Source organism: Pimephales promelas, chromosome 24 (assembly GCF_988280905.1).
Source record: "Pimephales promelas chromosome 24, fPimPro1.hap1.1, whole genome shotgun sequence".
In the NCBI taxonomy this organism is placed as follows: Eukaryota; Metazoa; Chordata; class Actinopteri; order Cypriniformes; family Leuciscidae; genus Pimephales; species Pimephales promelas.
Genome location: NC_142792.1, coordinates 16,027,434 through 16,045,431, shown reverse-complemented (window position 1 = coordinate 16,045,431; position 17,998 = coordinate 16,027,434). Strand labels below are relative to the sequence as shown.

Genomic DNA, 17,998 nt, shown 5'->3' with positions numbered 1-17,998 from the left:
CGTTGACTCTTACTCTTGACACACACACTCTAGTCTTTGACTCTTACTCTTGACACACACACTCTAGTCTTTGACTCTTACTCTTCACACACACTCTAGTCGTTGACTCTTACGCTTCACACACACACACTCTAGGCTTTGACTCTTACTCTTCACACACACTCTAGTCGTTGACGCTTACTCTTCACACACACACTCTAGGCTTTGACTCTTACTCTTCACACACACTCTAGTCGTTGACTCTTACTCTTCACACACACACACACACACTCTAGGCTTTGACTCTTACTCTTGACACACACACTCTAGTGTTTGACTCTTACTCTTCACACACACTCTAGTCGTTGACGCTTACTCTTCACACACACACTCTAGGCTTTGACTCTTACTCTTCACACACACACTCTAGGCTTTGACTCTTACTCTTCACACACACACTCTAGGCTTTGACTCTTACTCTTCACACACACTCTAGTCGTTGACTCTTACTCTTCACACACACACACACACACACACTCTAGGCTTTGACTCTTACTCTTCACACACACTCTAGTCTTTGACTCTTACTCTTGACACACACACTCTAGTCTTTGACTCTTACTCTTCACACACACTCTAGTCGTTGACGCTTACTCTTCACACACACACTCTAGGCTTTGACTCTTACTCTTCACACACACACTCTAGGCTTTGACTCTTACTCTTCACACACACACTCTAGGCTTTGACTCTTACTCTTGACACACACACTCTAGTCTTTGACTCTTACTCTTCACACACACTCTAGTCGTTGACTCTTACGCTTCACACACACACTCTAGGCTTTGACTCTTACTCTTCACACACACTGTAGTCGTTGACGCTTACTCTTCACACACACTCTAGTCGTTGACTCTTACTCTTCACACACACACACACACACTCTAGGCTTTGACTCTTACTCTTCACACACACTCTAGTCTTTGACTCTTACTCTTGACACACACACTCTAGTCTTTGACTCGTACTCTTCACACACACTCTAGTCGTTGACTCTTACTCTTCACACACACACACTCTAGGCTTTGACTCTTACTCTTCACACACACACTCTAGTCTTTGACTCTTACTCTTGACACACACACTCTAGTCTTTGACTCTTACTCTTCACACACACTCTAGTCTTTGACTCTTACTCTTGACACACACACTCTAGTCTTTGACTCTTACTCTTCACACACACTCTAGTCTTTGACTCTTACTCTTGACACACACACTCTAGTCTTTGACTCTTACTCTTGACACACACACTCTAGTCTTTGACTCTTACTCTTCACACACACTCTAGTCTTTGACTCTTACTCTTGACACACACACTCTAGTCTTTGACTCTTACTCTTGACACACACACTCTAGTCTTTGACTCTTACTCTTCACACACACTCTAGTCGTTGATGCTTACTCTTCACACACACACTCTAGGCTTTGACTCTTACTCTTCACACACACTCTAGTCGTTGACTCTTACTCTTCTTGACACACACACTCTAGTCTTTGACGCTTACTCTTCTTGACACACACACTCTAGTCGTTGACTCTTACTCTTCACACACACACTCTAGTCGTTGACGCTTACTCTACACACACACACTCTAGTCGTTGACGCTTACTCTTCTTCACACACACTCTAGTCTTTGACTTTCTTCTTTGACTCTCTTCTCTGACTGTCTTTGACTCTCTGACTTTCTTCTTTGACTTTCTTTGACTCTTCTCTGACTCTCTTTGACTCTGTTTGACTCTATTCTCTGACTTTCTTCTTTGAGTCTCTTTGACTTTCTTCTTTGACTCTCTTTGACTTTTCTCTGACTCTCTTTGACTCTGTTTGACTTTCTTTGACTCTCTCTGACTTTCTTCTCTGACTCTCTTTGACTCTCTTTGACTTTCTTCTTTGACTTTCTTTGACTCTCTTTGACTGTTTTTGACTTTCTTTGACTGTCTTTGACTCTTCTCTGACTGTCTTTGAGTCTGTTTGACTCTATTCTCTGACTTTCTTCTTTGACTTTCTTCTTTGACTTTCTTCTTTGAGACTGTCTTTGACTGTCTTCTCTGACTCTTTGACTTTCTTCTTTGACTTTCTTTGACTCTCTCTGATTTTCTTTGACTGTCTTCTCTGACTGTCTTTGACTTTCTTTGATTGTCTTTGACTTTCTTCTTAGACTTTCTTTGACTCTCTGATTTTCTTTGACTCTCTTCTCTGACTGTCTTTGACTGTCTTTGACTTTTTTAGACTTTCTTTGACTCTCTCTGATTTTCTTTGACTGTCTTCTCTGACTCTCTTTGACTGTCTGTGATTTTCTTTGACTCTCTTTGACTTTCTTCTTTGAGACTGTCTTTGACTGTCTTCTCTGACTCTCTTTGACTTTCTTCTTTGACTTTCTTTGACTCTCTTTGACTCTCTTTGACTTTCTTCTTTGACTTTCTTCTTTGACTTTCTTCTTTGAGACTGTCTTTGACTGTCTTCTCTGACTTTCTTTGACTCTCTCTGATTTTCTTTGACTGTCTTCTCTGACTCTCTTTGACTTTCTTTGACTGTCTTTGACTTTCTTCTTAGACTTTCTTTGACTCTCTTCTCTGACTCTCTTTGACTTTCTTTGACTGTCTTTGACTTTCTTCTTAGACTTTCTTTGACTCTCTGATTTTCTTTGACTGTCTTCTCTGACTCTCTTTGACTGTCTGTGATTTTCTTTGACTCTCTTTGACTTTCTTTGATTGTCTTTGACTTTCTTCTTAGACTTTCTTTGACTCTCTTCTCTGACTCTCTTTGACTTTCTTTGACTGTCTTTGACTTTCTTCTTAGACTTTCTTTGACTCTCTGATTTTCTTTGACTGTCTTCTCTGACTCTCTTTGACTGTCTGTGATTTTCTTTGACTCTCTTTGACTTTCTTCTTTGAGACTGTCTTTGACTGTCTTCTCTGACTCTCTTTGACTTTCTTCTTTGACTTTCTTTGACTCTCTTTGACTCTCTTTGACTTTCTTCTTTGACTTTCTTCTTTGACTTTCTTCTTTGAGACTGTCTTTGACTGTCTTCTCTGACTTTCTTTGACTCTCTGATTTTCTTTGACTGTCTTCTCTGACTCTCTTAGACTTTCTTTGACTCTCTGATTTTCTTTGACTCTCTTCTCTGACTCTCTTTGACTTTCTTTGACTGTCTTTGACTTTCTTCTTAGACTTTCTTTGACTCTCTGATTTTCTTTGACTCTCTTCTCTGACTCTCTTTGACTGTCTTTGACTTTCTTAGACTTTCTTTGACTCTCTCTGATTTTCTTTGACTGTCTTCTCTGACTCTCTTTGACTGTCTTTGACTGTCTTTGACTTTCTTCTTAGACTTTCTTTGACTCTCTGATTTTCTTTGACTCTCTTCTCTGACTCTCTTTGACTGTCTTTGACTTTCTTAGACTTTCTTTGACTCTCTCTGATTTTCTTTGACTGTCTTTGACTTTCTTCTTAGACTTTCTTTGACTCTCTGATTTTCTTCTTTGACTTTCTTCTTTGACTCTCTTTGACTCTCTTTGACTTTCTTCTTTGACTTTCTTCTTTGAGACTGTCTTTGACTGTTTTCTCTGACTCTCTTTGACTTTCTTCTTTGACTTTCTTTGACTCTCTCTGATTTTCTTTGACTGTCTTCTCTGACTCTCTTTGACTTTCTTTGACTCTCTCTGATTTTCTTTGACTCTCTTCTCTGACTCTCTTTGACTGTCTGTGACTCTCTTTGACTCTCTTTGACTTTCTTCTTTGAGACTGTCTTTGACTGTCTTCTCTGACTCTCTTTGACTTTCTTCTTTGACTTTCTTTGACTCTCTCTGATTTTCTTTGACTCTCTTCTCTGACTCTCTTTGACTGTCTGTGACTTTCTTTGACTCTCTTTGACTTTCTTCTTTGAGACTGTCTTTGACTGTCTTCTCTGACTCTCTTTGACTTTGTTCTTTGACTTTCTTCTTTGACTGTCTTCTCTGACTCTCTTAGACTTTCTTTGACTCTCTCTGATTTTCTTTGACTGTCTTCTCTGACTCTCTTAGACTTTCTTTGACTCTGATTTTCTTTGACTCTCTTCTCTGACTCTCTTTGACTTTCTTTGACTGTCTTTGACTTTCTTCTTAGACTTTCTTTGACTCTCTGATTTTCTTTGACTCTCTTCTCTGACTGTCTTTGACTGTCTTTGACTTTCTTTGACTCTCTCTGATTTTCTTTGACTCTCTTCTCTGACTCTCTTTGACTGTCTGTGATTTTCTTTGACTCTCTTTGACTTTCTTTGACTGTCTTTGACTTTCCTCTTAGACTTTCTTTGACTCTCTGATTTTCTTTGACTCTCTTCTCTGACTCTCTTTGACTGTCTGTGACTTTCTTTGACTTTCTTCTTAGACTTTCTTTGACTCTCTGATTTTCTTTGACTCTCTTCTCTGACTCTCTTTGACTGTCTTTGACTTTCTTAGACTTTCTTTGACTCTCTCTGATTTTCTTTGACTGTCTTCTCTGACTCTCTTAGACTTTCTTTGACTCTGATTTTCTTTGACTCTCTTCTCTGACTCTCTTTGACTTTCTTTGACTGTCTTTGACTTTCTTCTTAGACTTTCTTTGACTCTCTGATTTTCTTTGACTCTCTTCTCTGACTGTCTTTGACTGTCTTTGACTTTCTTAGACTTTCTTTGACTCTCTCTGATTTTCTTTGACTCTCTTCTCTGACTCTCTTTGACTGTCTGTGATTTTCTTTGACTCTCTTTGACTTTCTTTGACTGTCTTTGACTTTCTTCTTAGACTTTCTTTGACTCTCTGATTTTCTTTGACTCTCTTCTCTGACTCTCTTTGACTGTCTGTGACTTTCTTTGACTTTCTTTGACTCTCTTTGACTGTCTTTGACTTTCTTAGACTTTCTTTGACTCTCTCTGATTTTCTTTGACTCTCTTCTCTGACTATGTTGTTGTAGTTTGAGTTCTTACACTGTACTCTGGTCTGGTCCTCTAGTTGTTGCATTTCTTACTCTGTAGTAAAAGTGAAAATGCTATTTGTCCATGTTTGTTGTTGTGTTTGCTCTTTGTTTTTCTCCTTAGTCTAACCCCTTAAATGTCCTGGGACGCCTAACTGTACCTCAGTGTCTTTGTATGAAATCCTAATGTAAGCATGACAAATTGTATATTTTTGGAAAGGGTGTAAGAAAATTTTTGACCCATGTTTTGTGTGCAAAATTATGTAGGAAGAGTAAATAATGACAAAAGTGCATCATAACAGGAGGTCATTGAAACTTGTGTTTTTATGCAAAAAGGTCATAATGTAGTATATATTATGTGTTTCATTAACCAATAAAAAGTATAGTAATAAAAATGATAAACCTTTTCAGAAAGGTTTGAGACCAAATTGATAATACATTTCTGTCCAAATAAGTTGTTAAGAAAACATTTTGGTCTGTGTTTAAGTGTGTTCATCTACTGTAGTGCTTTCCTTTGTTACTCTGTAATAAAACTGAAATGGTTCATTTTTTCTGTCTTGTGTGTTTATTGTAGTGTTTCCTCTTGTCTTTGTGTAGGGGAAAAATGAAAGAGTCAACGAGGAATGTTGAATAAAAGTGATTTATTGGTTATGTGAATCAGGAGCTGACAAAGGCAAAATAATAACCTTTAATGAAAGAATGGTTCGCTGCCATCCACAGTTTACAAAGGCTGTGTGCTTGAAAACATAAGAGGTCTCCAGTCCACCAATGAGGACTTTATTATGGAGAAACATTTTTGGTTGTGTTGTCTTTATTTGTGTGTGAGCGTGGTGTGGGATGTGTCTGGGGCAGGAGTCCTTAAAACTTAAAACTTAAAACTTAAAACTTAAAACTTAAAACTTAAAACTTAAAACTTAAAACTTAAAACTTAAAACTTAAAACTTAAAACTTAAAACTTAAAACTTAAAACTTAAAACTTAAAACTTAAAACTTAAAACTTAAAACTTAAAACTTAAAACTTAAAACTTAAAACTTAAAACTTAAAACTTAAAACTTAAAACTTAAAACTTAAAACTTAAAACTTAAAACTTAAAACTTAAAACTTAAAACTTAAAACTTAAAACTTAAAACTTAAAACTTAAAACTTAAAACTTAAAACTTAAAACTTAAAACTTAAAACTTAAAACTTAAAACTTAAAACTTAAAACTTAAAACTTAAAACTTAAAACTTAAAACTTAAAACTTAAAACTTAAAACTTAAAACTTAAAACTTAAAACTTAAAACTTAAAACTTAAAACTTAAAACTTAAAACTTAAAACTTAAAACTTAAAACTTAAAACTTAAAACTTAAAACTTAAAACTTAAAACTTAAAACTTAAAACTTAAAACTTAAAACTTAAAACTTAAAACTTAAAACTTAAAACTTAAAACTTAAAACTTAAAACTTAAAACTTAAAACTTAAAACTTAAAACTTAAAACTTAAAACTTAAAACTTAAAACTAGGGTCTAAAAATCGAAAAAGCCAAAAAATAGAAAAGAAGAAAGAAAAAGAAAATTAAAAGAAAAAGAAAAAGAAAAAGAAAAAGAAAATTAAAAGAAAAAGAAAAAGAAAAAGAAAAAGAAAATTAAAAGAAAAAGAAAAAGAAAATTAAAACACTTAACACAAATGAAGAGAAAAAAGGGAACAAAAGAGAAGAAGAGAAAGAAGACAACAATGAACAAGAGGAGGAAGAAGAGGAACTTAAACCATAATACAAATAGGGACAAAAAAAGGACAAAAAAGTGACAAAAAAGGGGGGAAAAAGGGCCAAAAAAGTGACAAAAAAAAGTGACAAAAAAAAGTGACAAAAAAGGGGGGAAAAAGGGCCAAAAAAGTGACAAAAAAGTGACAAAAAAAGTGACAAAAAAGTGACAAAAAAAGTGACAAAAAAGGGGAAAAAAAGGGCCAAAAGTGACAAAAAGACTGACAACAAAAAAGGGGGAAAAAAGGGCCAAAAAAGTGACAAAAAAGGGGGGGAAAAAAAAATGGGACAACAAAGTGACAAAAAAGGGGGAAAAAGGGCCAAAAAAACTGACAAAAAAGGGACAAAAAAGTGACAAAAAAGGGTAAAAAAAGGGACAAAAAAAGTGACAAAAAAGGGGAAAAAAAAAGGGACAAAAAAGTGACAAAAAGGGACAAAAGTGACAAAAAAGTGACAAAAAAAAGTGACAAAAAAAGTGACAAAAAAAGACACAAAAGTGACAAAAAAGGGGGGAAAAAGGGCCAAAAAAGTGACAAAAAAAGAGACAAAAGTGACAAAAAAGGGGGGGGAAAGGGCCAAAAAAGTGACAAAAAAGGGGAAAAAAACTGACAAAAAAGTGACAAAAAAGGGGGGAAAAAAGGGCCAAAAAAGTGACAAAAAAAGTGACAAAAAAGTGACAAAAAAAGTGACAAAAAAAGTGACAAAAAAGTGACAAAAAAAGTGACAAAAAAGTGACAAAAAAGGGGAAAAAAGGGCCAAAAAACTGACAAAAAGAGTGACAACAAAAAAGGGGGAAAAAAGGGCCAAAAAAGTGACAAAAAAGGGGAAAAAAAAGGGACAAAAGTGACAAAAAGGGACAAGAAAGTGACAAAAAAGGGACCAAAAAAGGGGGGGGAAAGGGCCAAAAAAGTGACAAAAAAGGGGAAAAAAAGGGACAAAAAAGTGACAAAAAAAAGTGACCAAAAAAGTGACAAAAAAGGGGGAAAAAAGGGCAAAAAAAGTGACAAAAAAGGGGGGAAAAAATGGGACAACAAAGTGACAAAAAAGGGGGAAAAAAGGGCCAAAAAAGTGACAAAAAAGGGCCAAAAAAGTGACAACAAAAGGGGGAAAAAAGGGCCAACAAAGTGACAAAAAAGGGGGAAAAAGGGCCAAAAAAGTGACAAAAAAGGGGAAAAAAAAAGGGGGAAAAAAGTGACAAAAAAGGGGGAAAAAGTGACAAAAAAGTGACAAAAAAGGGGGAAAAAAAAGACAAAAAAGGGCCAAAAAAGTGACAAAAAAGGGGGAAAAAAGGGCCAACAAAGTGACAAAAAAGGGGGGAAAAAAAGACAAAAAAAGTGACAACAAAGTGACAAGAAAGGGGGAAAAAAGGGCCAAAAAAGTGACAAAAAAGGGGGAAAAAGTGACAAAAAAAGTGACAAAAAAAGAGGGAAAAAGTGACAAAAAAAAATGACAAAAAAGGGGGAAAAAGTGACAAAAAAGTGACAAAAAAGGGGGAACAAAAATGGACAAAAAAGTGACAAAAAAGGGGGGAAAAAGGGCCTTACACCATTGACAGAAAAAAAGTTACAAAAATGACAAAAAACAATTTACAACAATGGCAGAAACACATATTTTACAAAAATGACAGCTAAAAAACTACAGAAATGACAGACACATAATTACAACAATGACAGAAAACAATTTACAACAATGGCAGAAACAAATCTTTTACAAAAATGACAACTAAATACATACAAAAATGACAGAAAATTAATTACAACAATGACAGAAAACAATTTACAACAATGGCAGAAACAAACATTTTACAAAAATGACAGCTAAAGACATACAAAAATCACAGAAAAATACTTACAACAATGACAGAAAAAAAATAACACTTACACAAAAATAAATATAACAGATAAATTAAAAACCAGACAAATTAACTACCAGAGAAAATAAATACCACAGAAAATAACCAAAGAAAAAACAGAAAAATAACACAGAAAATAAAAAACCACACAAAATAAAAACCAGACAACCTAAAAACCACATAAAATCACCACCACAAAAAACAACCACACAAAATAAAAACCACACAAAATACAAACCAGAGAACATAAAAACCAGAGAAAAAAAAAAACCCCCCCAAAAAAAAACCCAGATAAATTAAAAACCACAAAAAAATAACCAGAGAACACAACCAGAGAAAATAAAAGAACAAATATAAAACAGAGAAACTAAAAAAACAGCAAATACACACCAGACAAAATAAAAACCAGACAACCTAAAAACCACAGAAAATCACCTCCCCAAAAAACAACCAGAAAAATTAACAACCACACAAAACAACAACCAGAGAAAACAACATCCAGACAAAATAAACACAACAACCACAAAACATAACTACCAGAGAACAAAACAACCAGAGAAAATAACAACCACGCAAATTAAAAACCAGAAAAAAAACAAGACAACATAAAACCAGAGAAACTAAAAACCAGATACAATAAAAACCAGAGAAAATAAAAAAACAGACAAAAAACACCAGAAGATAAAGACAAACAAAAACAAAACACAAGAGAAAACCAAAGAGCACAGAAACAATACAATACACATTTTAAAAACATACAAAAAATATTAAAACCACCAGAGATTAACAAAGGAAAAAAAATAAAAAACACAACAGACAACCAGCTAAACAAAAAAAATAAATAAATAAAAATAAAATACAAAGAAACAAAAAAAGGAACACAGACAAACCAAAACCTCCCAACAACAAAAATAAACAAAAGAAAAATAAACTATTTATATATACAAAAAATACAATACCTAAAAAAAAAAAAAAAAATCAAAAACACCATCAAAAACAAACACAAACCACGACACATCCAAAAGCACAAGAAAAATCAAAAACAAACACCACAAAATAACACTAAGTCACAATAAATACGACAGAACACAACAAAACAATAACATTCTGTGTTACATTCTGTAACACACAACACCATACATCTTAAACACTACTTTTTTTTTTTCCTTTTCTTTCTTTTCCTTTATTTTTACAAACACACCATTACTTTGCCAACAATTACATTCTCACTGGGAACAACACCGTACACCGCAATCTGCGTCGCTGGAGCCGGATCCGAGCCGACGGCCTTTCCTTTCGCCGTCTCCGATCCTTGGAAGACCGTCGCTCCTTTGGATGAGACCTGACGGAAGATAAACACACCGGTAAACTTAGCTACTAAACTAACGTCCACTCGCAGTTTACATTCTCAACACTACGGCCACTAGGGGTGCACCATATTGACAAAAAGGTCACATGAAATTTGTTTCGATACCGCAATATTTACAAAATATTAACAAACAGGCCTGAAAAAACGCCCTGTGAAACGCATTCGTGACGTACCTCCATCTAATCGCTCCGACCGCTTCGGGAGGTGGTCTGGGCCACGTTACAGTTGAAACTGGACAAATGTAAATGCACCTCGTTATTTCATCCACCACATACGTAACATGTACTCCTTCCAAAAACGACAACATACCGCGTGGATGTCGAGCGACGTCCATATGTGGTGACTCCATACGTCGGGCACCCCTACCGGCCTCTCAGACGCGTACAAAGCACCACATTCGAGCAGCCCACCTAGTCGCTTCACCGAACGACGGGTAGCTCGACGACCGAGTGTGCTCGTTTAGAACCGCAAAAAAACCTCTGGATTACCTGGGAAAGACAAAACGTCATCAGTTTCGAGCTACAGAAACTCTGCGTTTTTACTAAATACAAGTCTCACCGCCAGTCCATTCTTCTTTGCGCTTCGTCGGGCCAGTCGCTTCCCTCCGAGACGCGCACGGCTTCGTGCGGTCACGTACGTCTGTTCGGAACGATCGAGGTTGGCGAAGGGAAACCGTTTCGAGGCTTCCGCAATAAGGGATGACATTTTCCTTACCTTTAACATTAAGCATTGATCCAGAAGGCCCACACACGTCACTTTGCCCACTACAAAAGTGATTGACGTCGTTACGTCTGTGAGAAAAACCATCCAAACAAAACGTGGATGACTTGTACGCACCGTAAACGATATATCGTACGCTCTTTAAAAGACTCACTAGCTCACCTGTTCCCTCCCAAGTAACAGGTGACAAGATGAGTCTCTTGCGCTCGCTCTTCACATTCGCCGTTGAAAAACAAAGACGCACCGACCGTAAGAGACACGCGGCCCGTGGCATTCGTCCGGTAGGTGGACGATTAGGTCGAGCGCGGGCATAAGGAAAACGCATAAGTGGGAAACATCACTACCAGATAAACCGTGTAAGGGCAAGTCAATGACGGATGGGATCGCTTCATCTGCTACTTGTGTTTCCCACTTGTGGCAACTATTGGGTGAGCTAGTGAGCATATACCGTTTGTGCGTTAAAGCAGATGTCTCGCAAAGAGCGTAAACTCGCCATCGTCCACCGTTCGTGTAAGGGCGATTCGATGACAGATGTGATCGAACGGTGGACGTCAACTTTACGCTCTCGACGACGCACCCGCTTCGAGACACAAACGACACGTGCTCGACAGCTCACCTGTTCCCTCCCAAGTCACGTCTCTTGCGTTCGCTCTTCCAATTTACCACCGAAAACCAATGACGCGACGACCGCGAGAGACACGCGGCCCGTGGCGTTCGTCCGGTAGGAGAACGTAGACGGACGATTAAGTCGAGCGCGGGCGTAACGAAAACACACGAGTGGGAAACATAAGTACCAGCTAAACCGTGTAAGGGCAATTCACTGACGGATGTGATCGCTTCATCTGCTACTTGTGTTTCCCACTTGCGGCAACCATTGGGTGAGCTAGTAAGCGTATACCGTTCGTGCTCTTTACGAGACAACCACTTTAAGACGCAAAGTTGACATCGTCCACCGTTCGTGTAAGGGCGATTCGATGACGGATGTGATCGCACGGTGGACGACGTCAACTTTACGCTCTCGACGACGCATCCGCTTCGAGAAACAAACGACACGTGCTCGACAGCTCACCTGTTCCCTCCCAAGTCACGTCTCTTGCGTTCGCTCTTCCAATTTTCCACCGAAAACCAATGACGCGACGACCGCGAGAGACACGCGGCCCGTGGCGTTCGTCCGGTAGGAGAACGTAGACGGACGATTAAATCGAGCGCGGGCGTAACGAAAACACACGAGTGGGAACCGCAAGTACCAGATAAACCGTGTAAGGGCAATTCACTGACGGATGTGATCGCTTCATCTGCTACTTGTGTTTCCCACTTGTGGCAACCATTGGGTGAGCTAGTAAGCGTATACCGTTTACGCTCTTCACGAGACATCCACTTTAAGACGCAAAGTCGACGTCGTCCACCGTTCGTGCAAGGGCGATTCTATGACGGATGTGATCGAACGGTGGACGACGTCAACTTTCTGCCCTTGAGAAGACATCCACGTTGAGACACAACCGACACGTGCTCGATGGCTCACCTGTTCCCTCCCAAGTAACATTCGCAAGACTCTTACGCTTGCGCTTCGGCATTGCCATTCGTCCGGTAGGAGAACGTAGACGGACAATTATTCACACGACTACGGGATGAACCGCGTGAGGGCAATTCGACGACGGACGTGATCGGCTCATCCGGTACTCGTGTTTCCCGCTTACGGGTGAGCTGTCGAGCGTGTATTCTTTACGCTCTTTACGAGACATCCGCTTCGAGACACAACCTTGACATCGTCCACCGTTCGTGTAAGGGCAATTCAACGAGGGATGTGATCAAACGGTGGACGCTGTCGACTTTACGCTCTTCACAAAACATCCAGTTTAAGACACAAAGACTACATGCTTAAAAGCTCACCCGCACAAACATACGTTTATATTTATTTACATATACGTGCGCGATTACGTAGGCGTGTAGGTACGTTTATAGGTGCGAGTGCATAATGTGCTTTTATATTTCCGTGTATTTTCTAAAATTGCACGCATGTTGATATGTGCTCACATCGTACATGTATTTGCGTCACGCGTTTGTGCGTTTCCTTTTAATTTACATACTTTTTTAGGACCCCAGGAAGAATAGCTGCAGCAAAACAAACCAAAAAACCCGTTCCCTCCCGAGTAACGTTCACGAGACTCGTCTCTTGCGTTCGCTCCTCAAAGTTGGCGTTGAAAAACAACGACGCGTCCACCGCGACAGAGACGCGGCCCGTGGCATTCGTCTGGTGGGAGGACAAAGATGGACGATTAAGTCGAGCGCAGGCGTAAGGAAAACACTCCACGGTACGGCAGGAGTCTCACACGCACACCTTTGCGCTTTCGGTCAGGCACGGTCTCCTCAAATCACCAAGCAGAATGGATTCCAACGGATCGCGGCACGCTTCCACCGAGGCTCGACCGGGTACGGGTATCTGGGAAACACAAGCACCACATAAACTGATCACATCCATCACTGAATTGCTCTTACACAAACAGTGGAAAATATGACATTTTTGTCTTAAAGTGGAGGTCTCGTAAAGAGCATAAACAATACATACTTAACATCAGCCAATAGCTCACCTGTTCCCTCCCAAGTAACATTCACAAGACGCGTCTCTTGCGTTCGCTCTTCAAATTTGCCCTTGAAAAACAATGACGCAGCCCGTGGCATTCATCTGGTAGGAGAACATAGATGGACAATTAAGTCAAGCACAGGCATATGGAAGACACTGTGACTTCTGCCGTACGAGTCGTATTAAGGCACACACACACACACACACACACACACACACACACACACACACACACACACACACACCTTTGCGCTTCGGCAGGCACGGTCTGCTCAAATCACCAAGCAGAATGGATTCCAACGGATCACGGCACGCTTCCACCGAGGCTTCACCGGGTACCGGTTGGCCATGTGTGTGTATCTGAGAAACATAAGCACCACACAAACTGATCACATCCGTCACTGAATTGCCCTCACACAAACAATGGAAAATATGAAATTTGCGTCTTAAAGTGGATGTCTCGTAAAGAGCACAAACACTACATGCTTAACATCAGCCAATAGCTCACCTGTTCCCTGCCAAGTAACATTCACGAGACGCATCTCTTGCGTTCGCTCTTCAAATCTGACGTTCAAAAACAATGACGCGTCAACCGCAACAGAGACGCAGCCCGTGGCATTCGTCTGGTAGGAAAACAAAGATGGACAATTAAGTCAAGCAAACACATAAGGAATCAATGACCCCAAGCAGTACGGCAGGAGTCACACAAACCTTTGCGCTTTGTCAGGCACGGTCTCCTCAAATCACCAAGCAGAACGGATTCCAACGGATCGCGGCACGCTTCCACCGAGGCTCGACCGGGTACGGGTTGGCCGCGTGTACCTGGGAAACACAAGTACGACGTAAACGACTCATCGCGTCAGTCATCGAATTGCTCTTACACAAACAGTGGACGACATCAACTTTGTGCCTTCAAGTGGAGGTCTCGTAAAGAAAGCTCACCTGTTCCCTCCCGAGTAACATTCACGAGACGCGTCTCTTGCGTCATTGTTTTTCACTGCTACATTTGAAGAGCAAACACGTCAACCGTAAGAGAGAAACAGCCTGTGCCGTTCTAACTGGTCGTAAGGAAAACCCTCTGCTAAACTGTGTAACTGGATCCCATCAGTTTATCTGGTACTTATGGGTGAGCTATTAAGCATGCATTCTTTAAACTCTTTACGAGACACCCACTTTAACGCACAAAGTCGATATGGTCCACCGTTTCATCACATCCATCATTCAATTGCCCTTACACAAACGGTGGACGATATCAACTTTGTGTCTTAAAGTAGACGTCTTGTAAAGAGCATAAACAACACGTGCTCGACAGCTCACCTGTTCCCTCCCAAGTAACATTCACGAGACGCGTCTCTCGCGTTCGCGCTTCAATTTTGCCGTTGAAAAACAATGACGCGTCAACCGCGACAGCCCGTGGCATTCGTCTGGCTGGAAAACATAGATGGAAAATTAAGTCAAGCAAACACATAAGGAAAACTCAACAGTACGGCAGGAGTCACTCACACACACCTTTGCGCTTTCGGTCAGGCACGGTCTCCTCAAATCACCAAGCAGAATTCATTCGAACGGATCGCGGCACGCTTCCACCGAGGCTCGACCGGGTACGGGTTGGCCGCGTGTATCTGGGAAACACAAGTACGAGATAAACGACGGATCGCATCAGCCATCGAATTGCTCTTACACAAACAGTGGACGATATCAACTTTGTGCCTTCAAGTGGATGTCGCGTAAAGAGCGTAAAGAAAGCTCACCTGTTCCCTCCCGAGTGACATTCACGAGACGCGTCTCTTGCGTCATTGTTTTTCAATGCTACATTTGAAGAGCAAACACGTCAACCGTAAGAGAGAAACAGCCTGTGCCGTTCATCCGGTCGTAAGGAAAACCCTCTGCTAAACTGTGTAACTGGATCCCATCAGTTTATCTGGTACTTATGGGTGAGCTGTTAAGCATGCATTCTTTAAACTCTTTACAAGACACCCACTTTAACGCACAAAGTCGATATGGTCCACCGTTTCATCACATCCATCATTCAATTGCCCTTACACAAACGGTGGACGATATCAACTTTGTGTCTTAAAGTAGACGTCTTGTAAAGAGCATAAACAACACGTGCTCGACAGCTCACCTGTTCCCTCCCAAGTAACATTCACGAGACGCGTCTCTCGCGTTCGCGCTTCAATTTTGCCGTTGAAAAACAATGACGCGTCAACCGCGACAGCCCGTGGCATTCGTCTGGCTGGAAAACATAGATGGAAAATTAAGTCAAGCAAAGACATAAGGAAAACTCAACAGTACGGCAGAAGTCACACACGCACCTTTGCGCTTTCAGTCAGGCGCGGTCTGCTCAAATCACCAAGCAGAATGGATTCGAACGGATCGCGGCACGCTTCCACTTAGGCTCGACCGGGTACGGGTTGGCCACGTGTGTGTATCTGGGAAACACAATCACCACATAAACTGATCACATCCATCCATATTGCCCTTACACAAACAGTGGAAAATATGAAATTTGTCTTAAAGTGGATGTCTCGTAAAGAGCGTAAAGAATACGTGCTTGATAGCTCACCTGTTCCCTCCCAAGTAACATTCACGAGACGCGTCTCTCGCGTTCGCTCTTCAACTTTGACCTTGAAAAACAATGACGCGTCAACCGCGCCAGAGACGCAGCCCGTGGCATTCGTCTGGCAGGAGAACATAGATGGACGATTAAGTCGAGCAAAGACATAAGGAAAACTCAACAGTACGGCAGGAGTCACACACACACACACACCTTTGCCCTTTCGGTCAGGCACGGTCTCCTCAAATCACCAAGCAGAATTCATTCGAACGGATCGCGGCACGCTTCCACCGAGGCTCGACCGGGTACGGGTTGGCCGCGTGTATCTGGGAAACACAAGTACGAGATAAACCACTGATCGCGTCAGTCATCGAATTGCTCTTACACAAACAGTGGACGATATCAACTTTGTGCCTTCAAGTGGAGGTCTCGTAAAGAAAGCTCACCTGTTCCCTCCCGAGTAACATTCACGAGACGCGTCTCTTGCGTCATTGTTTTTCAACGCTACATTTGAAGAGCAAACACGTCAACCGTAAGAGAGAAACAGCCTGTGCCGTTCATCCGGTCGTAAAGAAAACCCTCGGCTAAACTGTGTAACTGGATCCCATCAGTTTATCTGGTACTTATGGGTGAGCTATTAAGCATGCATTCTTTAAACTCTTTACAAGACACCCACTTTAACGCACAAAGTCGATATGGTCCACCGTTTCATCACATCCATCATTCAATTGCCCTTACACAAACGGTGGACGATATCAACTTTGTGTCTTAAAGTAGACGTCTTGTAAAGAGCATAAACAACACGTGCTCGACAGCTCACCTGTTCCCTCCCAAGTAACATTCACGAGACGCGTCTCTCGCGTTCGCGCTTCAATTTTGCCGTTGAAAAACAATGACGCGTCAACCGCGACAGCCCGTGGCATTCGTCTGGCTGGAAAACATAGATGGAAAATTAAGTCAAGCAAAGACATAAGGAAAACTCAACAGTACGGCAGAAGTCACACACGCACCTTTGCGCTTTCAGTCAGGCGCGGTCTGCTCAAATCACCAAGCAGAATGGATTCGAACGGATCGCGGCACGCTTCCACTTAGGCTCGACCGGGTACGGGTTGGCCACGTGTGTGTATCTGGGAAACACAATCACCACATAAACTGATCACATCCATCCATATTGCCCTTACACAAACAGTGGAAAATATGAAATTTGTCTTAAAGTGGATGTCTCGTAAAGAGCGTAAAGAATACGTGCTTGATAGCTCACCTGTTCCCTCCCAAGTAACATTCACGAGACGCATCTCTCGCGTTCCCTCTTCAACTTTGACCTTGAAAAACAATGACGCGTCAACCGCGACAGAGACGCAGCCCGTGGCATTCGTCTGGCAGGAGAACATAGATGGACGATTAAGTCGAGCAAAGACATAAGGAAAACTCAACAGTACGGCAGGAGTCACGCACACACACACACACACACACCTTTGCGCTTTCGGTCAGGCACGGTCTCCTCAAATCACCAAGCAGAATTCATTCGAACGGATCGCGGCACGCTTCCACCGAGGCTCGACCGGGTACGGGTTGGCCGCGTCTATCTGGGAAACACAAGTACGAGATAAACCACTGATCGCGTCGGTCATCGAATTGCTCTTACACAAACGGTGGACGATATCAACTTTGTGCCTTCAAGTGGATGTCTCGTAAAGAGCATAAAGAAAGCTCACCCGTTCCCTCCCGAGTAACATTCACGAGACGCGTCTCTTGCGTCATTGTTTTTCAATGCTCAATTTGAAGAGCAAACACGTCAACCGTAAGAGAGAAACAGCCTGTGCCGTTCATCCGGTCGTAAATAAAACCCTCGGCTAAACTGTTTATCTGGTACTTATGGGTGAGCTGTTAAGCATGCATTCTTTATGCTCTTTACGAGACATCCACTTTAAGACAAAAAGTTCATATTGTCCACCGTTTCATCACATCCGTCACTCAATTGCCCTTACACAAACGGTGGACGATATCACCTTTGAGTCTTAAAGAAGACGTCTTGAAAAGAGCATACACGATACGTGCTCGATCGCTCACCCGTTCCCTCCCGAGTAACATTCACGAGACGCGTCTCTCGCGTTCGCTCTTCAATTTTGCCGTTGAAAAACAATGACGCGTCAACCGCAAAAGCCCGTGGCATTCGTCTGGCAGGAAAACATAGATGGAAAATTAAGTCAAGCA

General features: G+C 41.0%; 3 long non-coding RNA genes across 7 annotated transcripts; all 3 read right to left on the bottom strand.

Moving 5' to 3' along the window:
* Window positions 1-9,458: 9,458 nt before the first annotated feature.
* LOC148965193 (uncharacterized) lies at window positions 9,459-14,411 on the bottom strand. 5 transcript variants are annotated; one of them, XR_016150024.1, is made up of 9 exons: window positions 14,170-14,411; window positions 13,939-14,049; window positions 13,736-13,850; window positions 13,473-13,587; window positions 13,235-13,329; window positions 10,485-13,086; window positions 10,236-10,414; window positions 10,100-10,157; window positions 9,459-9,899 (listed from the first exon to the last, which is right to left on the bottom strand). It is a non-coding gene; the product is annotated as an uncharacterized LOC148965193 (long non-coding RNA). The 5 variants fall into 5 exon arrangements; XR_016150023.1 differs by having other exon boundaries at window positions 10,236-12,897; window positions 12,985-13,086; XR_016150021.1 differs by having other exon boundaries at window positions 10,236-13,086.
* An 89-nt stretch (window positions 14,412-14,500) lies between these two features.
* Window positions 14,501-15,199, bottom strand: LOC120461280 (uncharacterized). Its single transcript, XR_016150129.1, has 3 exons — window positions 14,979-15,199; window positions 14,737-14,849; window positions 14,501-14,655 (listed from the first exon to the last, which is right to left on the bottom strand). It is a non-coding gene; the product is annotated as an uncharacterized LOC120461280 (long non-coding RNA).
* A 109-nt stretch (window positions 15,200-15,308) lies between these two features.
* LOC120461287 (uncharacterized) lies at window positions 15,309-16,557 on the bottom strand. Its single transcript, XR_016150026.1, has 5 exons — window positions 16,231-16,557; window positions 15,998-16,110; window positions 15,794-15,908; window positions 15,543-15,659; window positions 15,309-15,463 (listed from the first exon to the last, which is right to left on the bottom strand). It is a non-coding gene; the product is annotated as an uncharacterized LOC120461287 (long non-coding RNA).
* Between the last annotated feature and the right edge of the window lie 1,441 nt (window positions 16,558-17,998).